The sequence below is a fragment of the Caretta caretta genome, chromosome 1, assembly GCF_965140235.1.
Source record: "Caretta caretta isolate rCarCar2 chromosome 1, rCarCar1.hap1, whole genome shotgun sequence".
Taxonomy (NCBI): domain Eukaryota; kingdom Metazoa; phylum Chordata; order Testudines; family Cheloniidae; genus Caretta; species Caretta caretta.
In genome coordinates, this window is record NC_134206.1 from 89,292,364 (window position 1) to 89,312,491 (window position 20,128).

Sequence of the window (20,128 nt, forward strand, 5' to 3'; positions counted from 1 at the left end):
CGCCGACGTGCACGGGCTGAAATTGTGGACAAGCAGCGTCACTTGCCCCATAACCTCAGCCATGCGGAACGCAATGCCATCCACAGCCTCAGAAACAACTCTGACATCATAATCAAAAAGGCTGACAAAGGAGGTGCTGTTGTCATCATGAATAGGTCGGAATATGAACAAGAGGCTGCTCGGCAGCTCTCCAACACGAGTTTCTACAAGCCATTACCCTATGATCCCACTGAGAGTTACCAAAAGCAACTACAGCATTTGCTCAAGAAACTTCCTGAAAAAGCACAAGATCAAATCCGCACAGACACACCCCTGGAACCCCGACCTGGGATATTCTATCTACTACCCAAGATCCATAAACCTGGAAATCCTGGGCGCCCCATCATCTCAGGCATTGGCACCCTGACAGCAGGATTGTCTGGCTATGTAGACTCCCTCCTCAGGCCCTACGCTACCAGCACTCCCAGCTACCTTCGAGACACCACTGACTTCCTGAGGAAACTTCAATCCATCGGTGATCTTCCTGATAACACCATCCTGGCTACTATGGATGTAGAAGCCCTCTACACCAACATTCCACACAAAGATGGACTACAGGCCGTCAGGAACACTATCCCCGATAATGTCACGGCTAACCTGGTGGCTGAACTTTGTGACTTTGTCCTTACCCATAACTATTTCACATTTGGGGACAATGTATACCTTCAGATCAGCGGCACTGCTATGGGTACCCGCATGGCCCCACAGTATGCCAACATTTTTATGGCTGACTTAGAACACCGCTTCCTCAGCTCTCGTCCCCTAAAGCCCCTACTCTACTTGCGCTATATTGATGACATCTTCATCATCTGGACCCATGGAAAAGAAGCCCTTGAGGAATTCCACCATGATTTCAACAATTTCCATCCCACCATCAACCTCAGCCTGGTCCAGTCCACACAAGAGATCCACTTCCTGGATACTACAGTGCTAATAAACAATGGCCACATAAACACCACCCTATACCGGAAACCTACTGACCGCTATTCCTACCTACATGCCTCCAGCTTTCACCCTGACCACACCACACGATCCATCGTCTACAGCCAAGCTCTGCGATACAACCGCATTTGCTCCAACCCCTCAGACAGAGACAAACACCTACAAGATCTCTGTCAAGCTTTCTTACAACTACAATACCCACCTGCAGAAGTAAAGAAACAGATTGATAGAGCCAGAAGAGTTCCCAGAAGTTACCTACTACAGGACAGGCCTAACAAAGACAATAACAGAACACCACTAGCCGTCACCTTCAGCCCCCAACTAAAACCCCTCCAACGCATTATTAAGGATCTACAACCTATCCTAAAGGATGACCCAACACTCTCACAAGTCTTGGGAGACAGGCCAGTCCTTGCCTACAGACAGCCCCGCAACCTGAAGCAAATACTCACCAACAACCACATACCACACAACAGAACCACTAACCCAGGAACTTATCCTTGCAACAAAGCCCGTTGCCAATTGTGCCCACATATCTATTCAGGGGACACCATCACAGGGCCTAATAACATCAGCCACACTATCAGAGGCTCGCTCACCTGCACATCCACCAATGTGATATATGCCATCATGTGCCAGCAATGCCCCTCTGCCATGTACATTGGTCAAACTGGACAGTCTCTACGTAAAAGAATAAATGGACACAAATCAGATGTCAAGAATTCTAACATTCATAAACCAGTCGGAGAACACTTCAATCTCTCTGGTCACGCAATCACAGACATGAAGGTCGCTATCTTAAAACAAAAAAACTTCAAATCCAGACTCCAGCGAGAAACTGCTGAATTGGAATTCATTTGCAAATTGGATACTATTAATTTAGGCTTAAATAGAGACTGGGAGTGGCTAAGTCATTATGCAAGGTAGCCTGTTTCCTCTTGTTTTTTCCTACCCCCCCCCCCAGATATTCTGGTTTAACTTGGATTTAAACTTGGAGAGTGGTCAGTTTAGATGAGCTATTACCAGCAGGAGAGTGAGTTTGTGTGTGTATGGGGGTGGGGGGGAAGTGAGAAAACCTGGATCTATGCAGGAAATAGCCCGACTTGATTATGTAAAGAGTTGTCACTTTGGATGGGCTAGCACCAGCAGGAGAGTGAATTTGTGTGGGGGGGTGGAGGGTGAGAAAACCTGGATTTGTGCTGGAAATGGCCCACCTGTTGATCACTTTAGATAAGCTATTACCAGCAGGACAGTGGGGTGGGAGGAGGTATTGTTTCATATTCTCTGTGTGTATATAAAGTCTGCTGCAGTTTCCACGGTACACATCTGATGAAGTGAGCTGTGGCTCACGAAAGCTCATGCTCAAATAAATTGCTTAGTCTCTAAGGTGCCACAAGTACTCCTTTTCTTTTTGCGAATACAGACTAACACGGCTGTTCCTCTGAAACCATTTATCACAGAGGCTTCAGAAGTCATGCTACAGTCACAAAGGTTGGAACTGATCTACACTATGTGTTAGCTAAATCAGGTTTCAGGAGACCGTGAAAACTGCTTCAGATCACAACTCATTCTATACGGTAGTCTGAGTCAAAGTGGTCAGTGTCCTTGTCTGTCCTAATCTTTATGGCTGCTGCAGCAATACAAAAGGATGGCAGTGCCATAAGGTTCCCTCTCCAGAGCTAGCATCTTAACAGAGCTGCTTCTTTTTTGTTTTTGATTTCTTTATTATACATGTAGCTCTTCTCTTGTTGTTATTATTGTTGCTGCTTTTTGACTCAAAAAAAAAAAAATCCAGGACTCTGGGATGATCCACTTAGGAGGAGAAATTGACAATAGTCAGGTATTTCTTTGGTACAATCTTGTCTATTTACAAAGAATGTAAAAGTCCTGAATCTCTGAACACAGAAGGAATCAAATAACAGGAAAGAGGCAGCTTCTTTTTGCTCACAGCACCATTCAGACACAGGCACAACACATAACAAGAACTGATGTCAAAGTGGAAAGAAAGTTTGTGTGTGTAGGGGTGGATTAATTCTAATTGTTTCAGATTGAATTTCTGCCTGTGTTTCTATTTGATACCTTCATTTTTTTTAACAAATATGAATTTAAACATTTAATTCTTCTACCCAGTAGTCTATATTATTTTCCCAAGTACTTTCCTGGTTTTCAAGAATCTTCACTTTTCCAAGTAGATGATCCCTACTTTCCTTCCATGATCTTTTGTGTGTTTTGCCTGTGTATGTTTATACCATTTCCCCATTGTTTTTTTTTTTTTTCATATATGCAGGAGTTTTCTTCCTAATGCAAAAAGAAAAGGAGTACTTGTGGCACCTTAGAGACTAACCAATTTATTTGAGCATGAGCTTTCGTGAGCTACAGCTCACTTCATCGGATGCTGTAGCTCACGAAAGCTCATGCTCAAATAAATTGGTTAGTCTCTAAGGTGCCACAAGTACTCCTTTTCTTTTTGTGAATACAGACTAACACAGCTGTTACTCTGCTTCCTAATGCAGTTCAGACTGTCTTTTCTTTCTTTCCCCTGACTGACTTTGCTCACAACCAGCATATGAGCTGCAAATTGCTGCCATTGTCATTTCTCATTCCAGGAATGAGCAGACAAAGGAGCACATTTTGCAGCTCATGCGCTTGAAATGGGAGGTGACAATGGTAGGTTTTTTTTGCATAAACACTGGTAATGGTTTTTTTTTTTTTTTTTTTTTTGCTGCAGGGAAAATCAAGTAAATTTGTGTTTCATATCTTCACAGACCAGGTATTTGAAAGGAGAAAATGTGATATCTGTTGATTGTGTGGTGCATTTGGACAGCAGATTTATATTATTAAAATCATATATTCTGGCATGATTTTGCAGTCACTTAACATTGCTGAAGAATTTTGACATGGCTGCAGAATCCAGGGTTATTGTACCTCCAAATATGTGGGACCCAAACTACCCCTAGTGATCTAAAAGATTCTCAGCATGTGTTTGAGCTAACTTGAGAAAATTTCATTAGAGCTCTTCTCATAAAAAATGTTATTCATATAGCAGCTCATTTCCTTTTTTCGTAATCACTAGTTGAAGAATTTGTACAGAGCCCTGACTCTTTGCAGAAGTCTCAACTGTTGCTCTTCAGAATTTGGAATATTGTTCCTGGAAGCAGTGCAGCCGAGGGACATACTGGCCGCCACTTCCAGCTGCTCCCATTGGCCTGGAGCAGTGAACTGCGGCCCCTGGGAGCTGCGATTGGCCTAACCTTCGGACACAGCAGGTAAACAAACTGGCCCAGCCGCCAGGGGCTGTCCCTGCACAAGCGGCGGAACAAGTTTGGAAACCAAAGGATTATTCTATACCATCTCATACAGGAAGAGAAAACACTATTTCATTATTAAATACTTATTTATTTTTAACATTTTATAGTGGCCACAAGTTTAAGAATGAGCTCTCAAAAATGGATACTCTCATAAAGAACCAACCTTCCACACAAACTTCCTCGTGGCTGGATTTTACTAAAACTAGACAAGCCATTTACAACGCACACTTTGCTTCTCTACAAAAGAAAAAAGACACTAAACTTTCTAAACTACTACATGCTACAAGGGGCCACAGCAATGGTTCCCTCACCCCACCTAGCAATATTGTTAACCTATCCAACTATACTCTCAGCCCAGCAGAAGCAGCTGTTCTATCTCGGGGCCTCTCCTTCTGCCCCTCCACCCCCACGAACATGATACAGTTCTGTGGTGACCTAGAATCCTATTTTCGACGTCTCCGTCTCAAGGAATATTTCCAAAATACCTCTGAACAACATACTAATCCACAGAGGTCTCCCTGCCAACACTACAGAAAGAGGGATTCTAGATGGACTCCTCCTGAAGGTCGAAACAGCAGACTGGACTTCTACATAGAGTGCTTCCGCCGACGTGCACGGGCTGAAATTGTGGAAAAGCAGCATCACTTGCCCCATAACCTCAGCCATGCGGAACGCAATGCCATCCACAGCCTCAGAAACAACTCTGACATCATAATCAAAAAGGCTGACAAAGGAGGTGCTGTTGTCATCATGAATAGGTCGGAATATGAACAAGAGGCTGCTCGGCAGCTCTCCAACACGAGTTTCTACAAGCCATTACCCTATGATCCCACTGAGAGTTACCAAAAGCAACTACAGCATTTGCTCAAGAAACTTCCTGAAAAAGCACAAGATCAAATCCGCACAGACACACCCCTGGAACCCCGACCTGGGATATTCTATCTACTACCCAAGATCCATAAACCTGGAAATCCTGGGCGCCCCATCATCTCAGGCATTGGCACCCTGACAGCAGGATTGTCTGGCTATGTAGACTCCCTCCTCAGGCCCTACGCTACCAGCACTCCCAGCTACCTTCGAGGCACCACTGTCTTCCTGAGGAAACTTCAATCCATCGGTGATCTTCCTGATAACACCATCCTGGCTACTATGGATGTAGAAGCCCTCTACACCAACATTCCACACAAAGATGGACTACAAGCCGTCAAGAACACTATCCCCGATAATGTCACGGCTAACCTGGTGGCTGAACTTTGTGACTTTGTCCTTACCCATAACTATTTCACATTTGGGGACAATGTATACCTTCAGATCAGCGGCACTGCTATGGGTACCCGCATGGCCCCACAGTATGCCAACATTTTTATGGCTGATTTAGAACAACGCTTCCTCAGCTCTCGTCCCCTAAAGCCCCTACTCTACTTGCGCTATATTGATGACATCTTCATCATCTGGACCCATGGAAAAGAAGCCCTTGAGGAATTCCACCATGATTTCAACAATTTCCATCCCACCACCAACCTCAGCCTGGTCCAGTCCACACAAGAGATCCACTTCCTGGACACTACAGTGCTAATAAACAATGGCCACATAAACACCACCCTATACCGGAAACCTACTGACCGCTATTCCTACCTGCATGCCTCCAGCTTTCACCCTAACCACACCACACGATCCATCGTCTACAGCCAAGCTCTGCGATACAACCGCATTTGCTCCAACCCCTCAGACAGAGACAAACACCTACAAGATCTCTGTCAAGCTTTCTTACAACTACAATACCCACCTGCAGAAGTAAAGAAACAGATTGATAGAGCCAGAAGAGTTCCCAGAAGTTACCTACTACAGGACAGGCCTAACAAAGAAAATAACAGAACTCCACTAGCCGTCACCTTCAGCCCCCAACTAAAACCCCTCCAACGCATTATTAAGGATCTACAACCTATCCTAAAGGATGACCCAACACTCTCACAAGTCTTGGGAGACAGGCCAGTCCTTGCCTACAGACAGCCCCGCAACCTGAAGCAAATACTCACCAACAACCACATACCACACAACAGAACCACTAACCCAGGAACTTATCCTTGCAACAAAGCCCGTTGCCAATTGTGCCCACATATCTATTCAGGGGACACCATCACAGGGCCTAATAACATCAGCCACACTATCAGAGGCTCGTTCACCTGCACATCCACCAATGTGATATATGCCATCATGTGCCAGCAATGCCCCTCTGCCATGTACATTGGTCAAACTGGACAGTCTCTACGTAAAAGAATAAATGGACACAAATCAGATGTCAAGAATTCTAACATTCATAAACCAGTCGGAGAACACTTCAATCTCTCTGGTCACGCAATCACAGACATGAAGGTCGCTATCTTAAAACAAAAAAACTTCAAATCCAGACTCCAGCGAGAAACTGCTGAATTGGAATTCATTTGCAAATTGGATACTATTAATTTAGGCTTAAATAGAGACTGGGAGTGGCTAAGTCATTATGCAAGGTAGCCTGTTTCCTCTTGTTTTTTCCTACCCCCCCCCCAGATGTTCTGGTTTAACTTGGATTTAAACCTGGAGAATGGTCAGTTTAGATGAGCTATTACCAGCAGGAGAGTGAGTTTGTGTGTGTATGGGGGTGGGGGGGATGTGAGAAAACCTTGATCTATGCAGGAAATAGCCCGACTTGATTATGTAAAGAGTTGTCACTTTGGATGGGCTAGCACCAGCAGGAGAGTGAATTTGTGTGGGGGGGTGGAGGGTGAGAAAACCTGGATTTGTGCTGGAAATGGCCCACCTGTTGATCACTTTAGATAAGCTATTACCAGCAGGACAGTGGGGTGGGAGGAGGTATTGTTTTATGATTTCTGTGTGTATATAAAGTCTGCTGCAGTTTCCACGGTAAACATCTGATGAAGTGAGCTGTAGCTCACGAAAGCTCATGCTCAAATAAATTGGTTAGTCTCTAAGGTGCCACAAGTACTCCTTTTCTTTTTGCGAAGTGTGCTATGGACTTCCTAGAAAACATACAGAAGATAGGACTCTGACCCAATGAATAGTGTTGATGTAATGTACAATAGATTATGCTTAATAGCAACCTGGATATTAACAAGTTCCTGTTAATACAAATATTTTGGCAGGAACCAGTCCCATTCCATTGACTTTAATGTTAGTGGGATTTGGATTCTGGCAATGACATGACACTTATTAAGAATTTTTTTTGGAAGAAAAGCCCCAGCTATAGGCAGGTTTGCAAGGCTGCAGACAGGAAAGCAAGTGCTGGGGTGTTTTTTCCTTGGAAGCAGCCCTGAAAACTTGCGTGCGGTTGGTGTTCAGTGTGTTTCTAGCACTTCCTTCTGGGGCTGCAGCCCCACAAATCTACCTGTGCACAGGGACCACATAGGACCGGAGGCTGTGGGCAGGGCAACAGTGGGGAAAGGGCAGCAACATGAATGCTGGAACTGTGTGGTAACAGTGTTGCCATTTCTCATGATTTTTTCATGACTATCATGATAATTATTGGTTTCCTTAAACCACCAGCTCCTGGAGTCAAATGAATATGTGATTATTTCAGTCTTCATTCTTAAAGAAAAAGTAAGTTTCTAACTTTTGTAGCTGTGGAGAAAGCTTCAAAATGTGACCCCAGTGAACCCTAAAGACTCAAAAAGCAGAAGGCAAATGAAAAGAACACCAAATCTTTTATTGTTATATAATTTCTTGATTTTAAGTTTTGGGGTTGGCAGTACTGGGTGCCTTTCCTTGCACAATCTGGGCTGTGCCCTGCTGGGGAAGGGAAGCACAGCCACATGCTGAGGTCTGAAGTGAGTGCAGAGAGAGGTATTATGCAGATCTGTGAGCCCCCAGCAACCCCACTTCCCATAGCAAGCCCCAGCATTTTGGCTGCATCCTACCTCCCTGCTGCTCCCCTGTTTACAGGCAGGTTTGTAAGGCTGCAACCAGGGAAGAAACATTCCAGATCTTCCTTCCCTTGCTCACAACCCTGCCCTCCATTTATTGGCAACTGCCAGATAATGGCAGCTTTTTGCTGGCAATCGAGGGGTGGTCACAGGCAGAATCTGCTGTACTTAGACTTGTATAAAGCATTTGACTTGGTGCTGCATGACATTTTGATTAAAAAACCAGGAAGGTATAAAATTGACATGGCACACATTACATGGACTAAAAGCTGGATAATGTATAACTCTCAAAATATGATTGTAAACGGAGTAACCATCAAATAGGTATGTTTTCAGTGGGATCAGATGAGAGGAGTTCTGCCATGCCTGTAGTTAATCCACCTCCCTGAGAGGCAGATGTTAGGTTGATGGAAGAATTCTTCCATCCACCTAGTGCTGTCCATAGCTATGACAATGTAACTTTTCAGGGTAGATCAGCCCCAGTCTGAAACTGTGGCCAAAAGGACTAATGCAATCCATGGATGTATAAACAGGGTCATCTAGAGGTTATTTTACTTCTGTATTTGCAGTTCTTTACTTCTTCTGCAGTTTACTGCAGTTCTTTACTTCTTCTGGAATATTGTGTCCTAATTCTGATGTCTACAATTCAAAAGCATGCTGATAAATGGGAAAGGGTTCAGAGAGGAGGCATGAGAATGATTATAGGATTAGACAACATGCCTTAGTGACAGATCCAAGGAGTTCAATCTTTTAACCTTATCTTTGTTTAAAATAAAGTGGTGATTTCAGTATAATCTATAAGTACCTACTGTAACTGTGCCTCAGTGGGTCACAACTTAGGATGCAAATTCAGGACAAACTGCTGAGAAATAGGGAAGATACACCCCAAGACTGGTGGCTAAGACCCATAGGATATACCAAATCAGCAACAAAAGCAAACCTCTGTTTCACCACACTGGCTAACAAGAAGTCATAAAAGCAGTTTCCTTGGGCATCCCAGTCCTTGTATTACCACCGAAAACACTGGATTTAAAGGTGGTGGTTCTTTATAACCAGTCTCATGAAATAAAAGGTTCTTCTGATCCCAAAGGTCCAGCTACACACCCAGGTCAATATATAACTTAGATGTGACCCAAAAAACCACTGATGCCAATCCTTTAGTATCTAAATATTTATTCATAAAAAGAAAGAGAGGTGAGAGTTAAAACTGGTTTAAGGAATCAGATACATATAGTAATTGCAAAGTTCTTGGTTTAGGCTTGTAGCAGTGATGGAATAAACTGCTGGCTTAAGTCAAGTCTTTGTCTGCTTCCAAATCATTGGAAGGTCCTCAGTCCATTGGTTAGGATCCTCCCATTAGTATAGTCCAGAGGCTGGAGCAGGATAGAGGCAAAATGGAGGTGTTTCCAGGGCCTTTTATATCTTCTGCCATGTGGAGGGAATCCCGTTGTTCTTACTGTGGAAAAGGACAGTAACAAGATGGTGGTTGGAATCACATGGACAAGTCACATATCCATGCATTTCACCTAGTCACAGCAGGAAATTCCATTAAATGTAGATGGGGTCTCCCATGGTCCATTGTCAGTCAAATGTTCTTTTGAGGGGGCACTCAGTTTGAATAGTCCCTCCAAGATGTGCTAGCTATCTACCTTGTGGGCATTACTCCAGGAGCAAGTATTTGAAATCCAGGTATACAGCCAATACTCATAACTTCAAATGCAAAAATGGTACATGCATGCAAATAGCAGAATTATATTCAGCGAGTCATAACCTTTTCACAGACATCTCCCTTGACAACCTTTGCACAAGATTTGTTGCAAATATGTAACAGTGGTTGCAACAATGATCAAGATGGTCATGTTTTAATCAGATAACGTCACAACTACATTGGGAAAAATATATTATAGTGGACTCTTCAATGTGGCAGAGAAATGGCACAATTTAATGGCTGGAAGTTATGCTAGACAAATTCAGACTGGAAATAAGTTATACACTTTGAACAGTGAGAATAATTAACCCTTGGAACAATTTATCAAGGATCATAGTGGATTGTCCAACACAGACAATTTTTAAATTGAGATTAGATTTTTTTTTCTAAAAGATATTCTCTGGGAATTATTTTGGGGAAATTCTATGGCCTGTTTTAAGGAGGAGGTCAGACTAGATTATCACAATGGTCCCTTCTGGCCTTGGAAATCTATGAAAGGTATAGGCTGACATACCCTTACTCACATTGGCCCTAATTAGGCTCTAACTTAAGGCACGCTTAAAAACATTAGCTAATGACTTTTAACTAGCAATTTTTCATAAAATAGTGTACACAGGGTTTAACACCTTTAAAAACATGTTAGCTGGTCAGAGTCAACCCCAAACAGGGGGGTCTAGGAAGGTCCATCAATCAACATAGCAAACATGAAGGAGTTAGCGGGTGGCACACATCAAAGGCAGAGAGACAGCATGGCAGGTGGGAGATGGTGAGGATAAGGATGGGGTGGTGGAAGCACATGTTGGATTGTATTCATTTTCTCTTTGATGAAATTGTCAAGGTATGGGGAGCTCCTGGAGCATGGAAACCAGAGCGGTAGGATTGTCATCATTGCAGAGAATACAGTGTGTTCCCCACTTCACCTGACCAATGAGGAGGGGAGGCAGGATCATGGCTATGTCTTCATACCACCCTTCCAGGCCACCTTTCACAAAGCTAGCACCCATAAGGTGCTCCTGATGCTTTCCTTAATGGTACTCTGGATAGCCTCTGTGTAAGGTCTCCAAGAAGGAAACCCACATGTATCCTTCCTTCTTTGAATTAGGGTCTGGCTAGAATCTGGCCTTGCATGACTTGTTTTGCCTCACAGAACAATATATCAAATTTGCTAATGAAGCTGACATCCTTTGTCAACTGCTTTCAGATCTATTGATGAAAAGTGCTATATAAGAGCTAGGTATCATCAGTATTACCTTTTTCACACTATTTTCCCCCTTTCTTATGGCTTCCTGAATGTTCCAGGCCTATTTTATTTGTGGCACACTTCCGTCCTAACACAGATTCTGTCCTAACACAGAGACAGATTCTCTCGCTCTCTCTCAATTCATCAGTTTGGTATCTGAGCACTTATTTATATAACATATTGTTGCATCTGTAACTTCTGTCTGTACCACAAAGCTTCTATATGTTTATTTATTTATTTATTTATTTGGAAGAAGAATGGTCAATTGTCTGGGATCTGCCCAATAGTTTCAGTGTATTTGTAGTGACAACAATCATTCCTACCTCACTCTCTTATGTTTTGTTAAAGTGAGCTAAGCTTCTGACAGCAACCTTTTTCAGTTATATCCATTCCATAAGCCACAAACAAATCTATCTCACAAAAAGAGTCCTATAAAGTATCTATTAAATCACAGTATTCTGTGAACTTCCTTATCTCTGCTATGTAAGTGCTGCTGCTCTCTCCTTTCTAGGAAATCTAGGAGATGCTTATGAAATCTGAGTCTGCCATTTCCAAAGGCTTCAAACCTAAGTGGTTTTACAAAGTATCTTCAAATTTAAATGTCTTATCAGTAGGTTTCTCTGGTTCTATTATTTCTTGGAGTAATTGTCTATTTCCGCCCACTATTAAGCTAAGCAGGGTGAGCACTTTCTTCTATTCAGGTGCTTCATTAGCAATAAACTGTAGATCTAGTCCTTCAATGTAGGTAATGCAAGTTTTTCAGCATGCATTGAAATGTTCTGTGCATTCTGTAAGAGACTTCTCTCACTGTAGTGACTTATTTACTTTGTAGGGTTTTTCTTCCTTCCTTTTATTTCACCAAATGCTAGCTATTTTTATCTGTGTAGCTAGTAAAGATTCATTGTCCTCATCACTAGAACTAATCAAAAACTTTTGAATGTTTCTTTTTCAAAGAAACTGTTGGAAAAATTGAATGTTAACAGAATAAAAATGAAAAAAAAATCTAAAACTCTCCCCCACAATTTTAATCAACTCCATTAATCTGTTTTTAGTGAAATACGCTGGAGAGTCATCAAAGATTTCTCCAACCTTCTCATTTAATATTGCATCATAGATATGCTAGTAAGACAATCTAGCATATCTATTAATTCATTAACTTTTGAAGTGGTATACATAGAGTTGGTAGAAAAATTATGGGAGAGAATGTGAAAGGTCAACCAGCAATTGCAGAGAATGAGCAAAAGACACCACTGCAAAACCAAGACAGATTCAGTATTTTAATACCTATGTAGCTCCACTGGACAACTATTAAAGAACTGTGATGCATAACAAAAAGTTAACTGGAGAAAGTGCAGTTAGCGCACCTGGGGAGTGGGCCAGGCCCAGCTGTGGGAAGAAGCCCAGATGAGAAGGAGATTGCAAGAAGAGATGGAAAGAACCCCACGGTCCCTCTCTAGTTGCTGGAGAGTAGAGGAAAGGCCTGGAGAGAGGCAAAAGTAGAGTAAGCACAGAAATAGGCTGTGGAAAGGTGCCTGAAGGAAGGCCAAGGCAGGAAGAAGTCCAGGGATGCAGAGAGGAACCCAGAAAATAAAGGGGGCCTGTGTTGCCCTACAAGCCATTGAGAAAGGTGTTGCAGAAACTCCCTGACACAAAAGAGAGAAGGACTTTGAGTTTGGAACCAGGTCTCCAGGGAGAAAACCCTGCAAGGCATCTCTCTACACAAGAGAAGGAAAAATCTGCAAAGCCCACAAAGAAGTGAAGAGTCTGTAGAGGCTGGGTAGGGATGAAGAGTTATGTTCGAGTTTAGTTTATTGGACTCTTTGTTTACCTCAGAAGTGACCTGGCTGGAGGGTGAGTCACAAGACAAGGCAGATCACTGAAGGACTGGAGCTTCTGTTGGCAGGAGGCACAAGAAGAGTTGAACTTGCTACACCAGTGACTCTCCTCTTCTATGAACATTCTGCCCAGTTTCTATCTCAACTCATAAAAGAGTTAGAAACACTAACTTTTAGACCAGTCAAACCTCAACCTAGTTGTTGGATGCTATTGTGTAGAGATGTTTGCAGTGTTGTTGGAGCCCTGTCAGTTTCAGGATATTAGAGAGACAAGTGGCTGAGGTAATATCTTTTACTGGACCAATTTCTGTTGGTGAGAGAGATGAGCTTTCAAGCTCTTCTTCAGGACTGGGAAACTTACCCAGAGTGTCACAAATAAATACAAAATGAAACAGATTGTTTAGCATTAAGTCATTAACACATATTCAAAAGACCATTCAAAGTGACATGGTATGAATCCGTGGTTCTCAAACTAGGGCCGCCGCTTGTTCAGGGAAAGCCCCTTGCGGTCCGGGCTGGTTTATTTACCTGCTGCGTCCGCAGGTTCGGCTGATTGTGGCTCCCACTGGCCGCAGTTTGCTGCTCCGGGCCAATGGGGATTGCAGGAAGGGTGGCCAGCACATCCCTCGGCCTGTGCCGCTTCCCGCAGCCCCCATTGGCCTGGAGCGGCGAACCGTGAGACGTGGCCAGTGAGAGCTTATATCGGCCAAACCTGGGGACGTGGCAGATAAATAAACTGGCCCGGCCCACCAGGGGCTTTCCCTGAACAAGCGGCTGCCCTAGTTTGAGAACCACATCAGTCACCAGTGATTTCAGACAGCTAAATGGAAACAGATTTTTTTTTTAACAATGTTGGACCTTGTCCTCTGAGGGTTCAGGTTCTGATCTAATTTACATTGTGTAAATCTAAAAGATCTCAATTGAAGTCAGTGGCATTCTTTCAGATTTACATCAGCATAACTGAATTCAGAATCTGGCATTGAGCCTAAGCAAAAGTATGGAACGGGGACAGTCTTTTTTTTTTTTTTCTGTGTTTGCTTCTAGGTCCTACAATAGTACAAATAATATATAATGATTACAAAAAAGGTTTATTATATAGAGCAAGATTAATCATATCTATTATTTTGTCAATTTATTACCTGATCCAACAAATAAATAAAGCTAGGAAGAAAAGTCCTATTAATTTCTATGGCAGCTGAATCAAGCCCTGGTCCTCGACTTTACTCAAGCAAAGTTTCCAATGAAGTAAATAGGAGTTTTGCCAGAGAACTGACTGCAAGACTGAAACATTATTTACACAGAATGTCTTTAGCAGAACTGTATATACTTGTCACTTGCACCAAACTGGTTTTAAGACCTGTTCAAACTGACACAATGTCAATACTTTTCCAATGTAGATTAGAAAGACAGACCAACACCCAGGACTACATACGAGAATGCAATACTGACTACAAAAATACAGGTGTTTCTATCAGCAAATCATTACCAAATGGTGGTATGTTCCTGTTTAGTTACAAATGCCTTGAGAATGGCAATGCTTAAAATTCTCAGAGGCTGCATTTGCTGCATTCTGAAGCATGAAATGTTTGTATCTTGGGAATATGATTTGTTTGGGTTTAATTCTCTATTTAGCCTTTTTAAAATAGGAAATGGTTCCCTTTAGTTCAATCTTAATTAGTACTGTTTGTTAGAAAGGGAATATTTATGGGTATTTGAGCGTGATGATTGTATTCCATCTTTTTGCATCATATAATGGCTACATGCTTTTTTAGAAAGCTGTTAACATGTGTATTTTAGAAGATATTATAGCCTCCTACAGATCCTATCTCAACAAAATCTAGCTTAGTGACAGACTGAAAGGAAAACCAATAGCTGACACAAGATTGGATTAAGAAAGAAAAGCTCCTAGGGTTGGAAGTCCTCAGAATGAGGACTGTTCTAATAAAAATGGGAAGAACCATTTGCAAGATCTGTGCAAATCTACTAACAAAGACAAAAAGAGAAAACACTTATGCCATTCTATTTCTTCTATTGCTATCTGAAAGTGTATTTAGCATGAAATAAAGCAAAAAAAACCTTTAAGCTAATTTTCTTTAAAAGCATCTTAAGATGTCTTATTTTCTGCTGAAAGAGAAGAGAACCTTGAGGTGACTTTTCCTAAATGCAATGAGTTTCTGAGGTCTAGAACATGCTATAAAAGGCAAATTCCTTTCTCAGTTCAGTTTTGTTCCCTCATTTTCCAGAAGATAAAGCAGTGTATAACGATTATTCCTTTCTGGGTCAGGAAAAGTTAAATTTGTCTTTACACAAACTGGCTGATGATAGCAATACATGATGTGCAACAATCCGGCTCATTAATTTCTTAGGAACAATCTTTTTCATCCATAATCTTATTTATCAGTCTGTAACTACTGTATTTTAGAGTGCTGATTACTGTAATGTCTAGGTCCTGATTTATATTTATCTTAAAAGGGAGAGGAATACAACAATCAACAATGGACACTGTTCGCACCTCTGAAGGTGGTCAGATTAGAAATGTCCTGTTTCAACTCCCAGTGTACTCCCTCTGGACTTTTTTAGTTTCCAACACATGTGCTGACTTTGTCATTTCCCTGGTGTTCTCAAAGCCTGCTATGTCCCACCCCATCCCGCCTCTTCCCGCCCCTGCCCCACCTCTTACTGACCTGTTATGCCCCCTCCCCACAGCATGCCCTGCCCTCGCTCTGCCCCCTCCTCCAGTGCTTCCTGCATACTGCTGAACAGCTGATTGTGGGAGGGTGGGGGAGGAGCTGATTGGTGGGGCCACCAGTGGGAGCTGAGCACCCGGTATTTACCCATAGAGTTGGCACCTATAGTTTCCAAGCCCTGGATAAGCAGATGGTGAAGCATAAACTGAGCTAATTTGGTCCACAATTATCAAGGGCTTTATCTCTTAAGTTGCAACATTCTGGGGTATGCACCATATATTGTTATATCTGCATAGAATGCCTTGCTCAGTGAGGCCCAAATCCCTGACTGGGGTCTCTAAGTGCTTCCCCAATACAAAAAACATTACGACTGTCGTGGTTCCTTCCCCACTCTGAACTCTAGGGTACAGATGTGGGGACGTGAATGAAAGACCCCCTAAGCTTATTCTTAACAGCTTAGGTTAAAAACTTCCCCAAGGTACAAACTTTGCCTTGTCCTTGAACAGCATGCTGCCACCACCAAGCAATTTAAACAAAGAACAGGGAAAGAGACCACTTGGAGAGGTCTTCCCAAAAAATATCCCCCCAAGCCCTACACCCCCTTTCCTGGGGAAGGCTTGATATAATATCCTCACCAATTGGTACAGGTGAACATAGACCCAAACCCTTGGATCTTAAGAACAATAAAAATCAATCAGGTTCTTAAAAGAAAAAAATTATTTAAAGAAAAGATAAAAGAATCACCTCTGTAAAATCAGGATGGTAAATACTTTACAGGGTAATCAGATTCAAAACATAGAAAATCCCTTTAGACAAAACCTTAAGTTACAAAAAGACACAAAAACAGGAATACACATTCCCTCCAGCACAGCGAATTTTACAAGCCATTAAACAAAAGAAAATCTAACGCATTTTCTAGCTAGATTACTTACTAACTTTACAGGAGTTAGAAGGCTTGCATCCTTGATCTGTTCCTAGCAAAGGTATCACATAGACAGACAAACCCCGCCCCCCAGATTTGAAAGAATCTTGTTCCCTCATTGGTCATTTTGGGTCAGGTGCCAGCGAGGTTACCTTAGCTTCTTAACCCTTTACAGGTGAAAGGATTTTGCCTCTGGCCAGGAGGGATTTTATAGCACTGTATACAGAAAGGTGGTTCCTTTCCCTTTATTTTTATGACAACCACTAATATTGTAAGAGGGGGCCCTTGTAAGGTTTCAAAGAGGGGAGTGGGAGAATGATACTTTTAACTGCATTTTGGCTGGGCTGAAGGAGATCAGCAGGAGTTTTAGGGAGGGCAGAGAGGAGGAGATTGCAGCATGTGAAGTGGGAAATGACCAGAGCAGGCATGTGTGAGAAACTGGGAGTTATCCTATCTGTATTATTTTTATGAAAAATAAGGGTGACTTGGTTTCCCCATTTAGTTTTATATTGCTGTCTGCCTGAATGCATAGAATTGAATCAGAGGACTCTGCAAGGGGGTCATTAAAGAAGTGAGCAAGAAAGGACTACATATCTGCAAAGGAGTTAAAATAACAACAGCTGGCTGCTCTAGGCTAAGACGTTTTACCCTTATAGAGGCTAGCCTGTAGAAAAGAGAGATTGTTTGTATGTTTTTGGTGAGCTGCCAGAGGCAGCATAGGGTGTATACGTGATAAAGCTGACAGGTTGGGAAGACTCAGAGACAGCATGCTGTAAGCAGTGCAGGATGTTTCTCTGAACTCAGAGATGTGGAACAAGCCAGGCCTGCTATAGCTAGAGAGGTTAAGCTTAGGTAATGAAATGTGTGTGTGGGACTCTTTTGTTCTATATCTTGGCCCAGTCTGCTTTGTATATTTGGGTGAAAAAAAATGTTTCATAGAATCATAGGGTTAAAAGGGAATGCAAGAGTCATCTAATATAACTCCCTGCCCAGATGCAGGATTTGTTGTGTCTAAACCATCCAGCACAGATCATGTTGAAGTTATTTTTGAGTCACTTTAATCAGCTACTGTTGCAGGTTCCTGAAAGGAAACTCCTGCAGTGTCCAAACCCCAGTTGGACCTGCTGAAATAGTCATGATTGTTACCCAGGGAGCTGTAACCCAGCTGCTGATCTAAGAGTGAGCATTCCTCCCCAGGAGAGAAGGCCTGAAACCTGACACCTGTCATGGTTAGGTCCGTGAGGCTCTGAGAACGGACAGAGGTGCAGTTAGCCTGGGAACAGCGATACATGGACAAGTGTTTTAGCTATCAGGGCAAAAATAAAAGGTTGTATTTTTTTAAATTTTGTCAAGACAGGGACAAGGACAAGGACTTGGTGTTCACCTGAGTGTGTGAGCAGAAGAAAAGAACAAATACATATACTTCTGAAATATTGTAAATACATATCTTTTTAAACTCTCCTTTTGTCTGGTATTAGGGCATGGGCTCTGGGTCCTCTGTCTTGTGACTATCATAGAATCATAGAATCATAGAATATAAGGGTTGGAAGGGACCCCAGAAGGTCATCTAGTCCAACCCCCTGCTCAAAGCAGGACCAATTCCCAGTTAAATCATCCCAGCCAGGGCTTTGTCAAGCCTGACCTTAAGCCTGACTATTTCTCACCCTAATGAAGTATTGGCTATAGACCCACCCTGGGCCACATAAAGTAACTGGGCTAGCTAGAAAGAGATCACTTTCTCCATTATTGCACAACATAGTGCTCACTGATGTTGCACTTGAAGAACCTCTGCAAGTGAATGCAGTTTGCACCCCCACATCTGTGGCAAGAGTTGCACTTGAGCAATGAGTCACTCCAGGGAAGAGAGAGATGGCAGCAGCACATTTTGTTCTGTGCCGGGGAGGGAAGCTTTAAATGCTAATTGGGGCTTTATCTGCTAAGATCCCTACACATGTAGGCTTCCCAAGATTTGTCACTAGCTAATGATGCGAAATAAAAGGTGCCTAGTTTAGAGTTAAAATAATCCTCTTTAAACAGGACTACGTTAATATGATCTAGATACCTTTTAGTTCATCCCCATGGCATTTACATAGGGAGTTACACCACAGCATTCTAGAGCGATGCTGCAGGTCACACCCCAATAATCTGAACTGCAGGGCTGTGTAAACCCTGTAAAGTGCCTTTTTGTGCATTAGCTACACTTTGGAAGAATACTAAGCTAAATCACCTGAAGACACTTAGGGCTTGTCTACACTACTGCTTAAGTCAATGTAACTTACATAGCTTACAAAATCACCCCCTCTGAGCAACATAGGTTACATTGACTTAAACCGTTATCTATACCATTCTATGATGGCAGGAGACACTCTCCTGCCAACATAGCTTCCACCTCTTGTTGAGATGGAGTAATTACATCCATGGGAGAGAGCTCTTCAGTCAACATAGCGCATCTTCCAGATGCTGCAGTAGTGAGGACAAGCCCTTAATGTGCACAAGTTAGTATGGAGTAGTGTGCTTTAAAACTCACACCTACATTAGTACACATGTAGAGAAGCCCTTATTTCTCATAACAGTATTTATTTGCTTAGGAAATTGTTGCTAAATATGGCTCACTTGTACACCGCTAACACAACATGGGGTAGAAAAAAAAAGACAAGAGAAACAATTATCTCAAAACAGGCAGAGAAACATAGAGGACTTAGTGTGGTGGAACCTGTCCCTTCTTCTTTAGTGCAAAGTCTCACAATGTCTGCATGCCTTGCTGAGTCATATGATGTATCCCTGACTCTTTCAATGGGTTCATTGTACAGCTGATGTCCCTTGATGGGTCACCAAGCAGGCCAGACAGTGCTGATGCCAATCTGTCAGAGGATGTCACCCAGATGCACAACAGAAGTTTGAAATACAGATATATCCTATATCTATAACTCATAATACAAGGTGATACAAACATATAAACAAATTATAAAACTTTTGCAGATACTTCACACAGCATATCTGGTAGAACTCACTCCCATTTTACAATATTGGTATTCATAATATCCCCAGATTCCATACAGTGTCACACCACCACAGTACAGTAAATGTGAACATGAGTGGCGAGTGGAGCCCCCCTTTGGGGACACTAGCCCCCAGCTCCGCCCCTTTCACCAGTGCCCCCCCCCGTGGCCAGACCCCCGAGACCGCCCCCCCCCAGCCAGAGCCCTGAGACCCCCTGCCCTCCCTCGGCTGGAGGAACCCCAAGATCCCCCTTCCCCTGCAGCCAGAGGAGCCCTGGGCCAGCTGGAGCCACACAGCAGAAAAGCTCTTGTTTCTTCTCATCTGGGAGAAGAACCTCAGCATTTGATATTCTGGGGTCCAGGGAGATTACTGATGAACCCAGGAAGCTGAATAGCCAGTACTGCCTCCTCAGCCTCCCCAGAACCTGCATGGAGCATAATAATAAACACAAACTTCCCCCATCAAACCCACAACCAGCATCTGGCTTAGCCTATCCTGACATATTATACCCGCCACCCTTGAGTGTGAAG

The 20,128-nt window shown here is 42.8% G+C and overlaps 1 long non-coding RNA gene across 1 annotated transcript in view; it reads right to left on the bottom strand.

The window, feature by feature from the left end:
• Positions 1-9,362: 9,362 nt before the first annotated feature.
• LOC142069755 (uncharacterized) overlaps positions 9,363-20,128 on the bottom strand; it is an 89,390-nt gene continuing 78,624 nt past the window's right edge. Inside the window, exon 3 of the long non-coding RNA XR_012665709.1 lies at positions 9,363-9,662. This is a non-coding gene — a long non-coding RNA (uncharacterized LOC142069755). The remainder of the gene's footprint in view (positions 9,663-20,128) is intronic.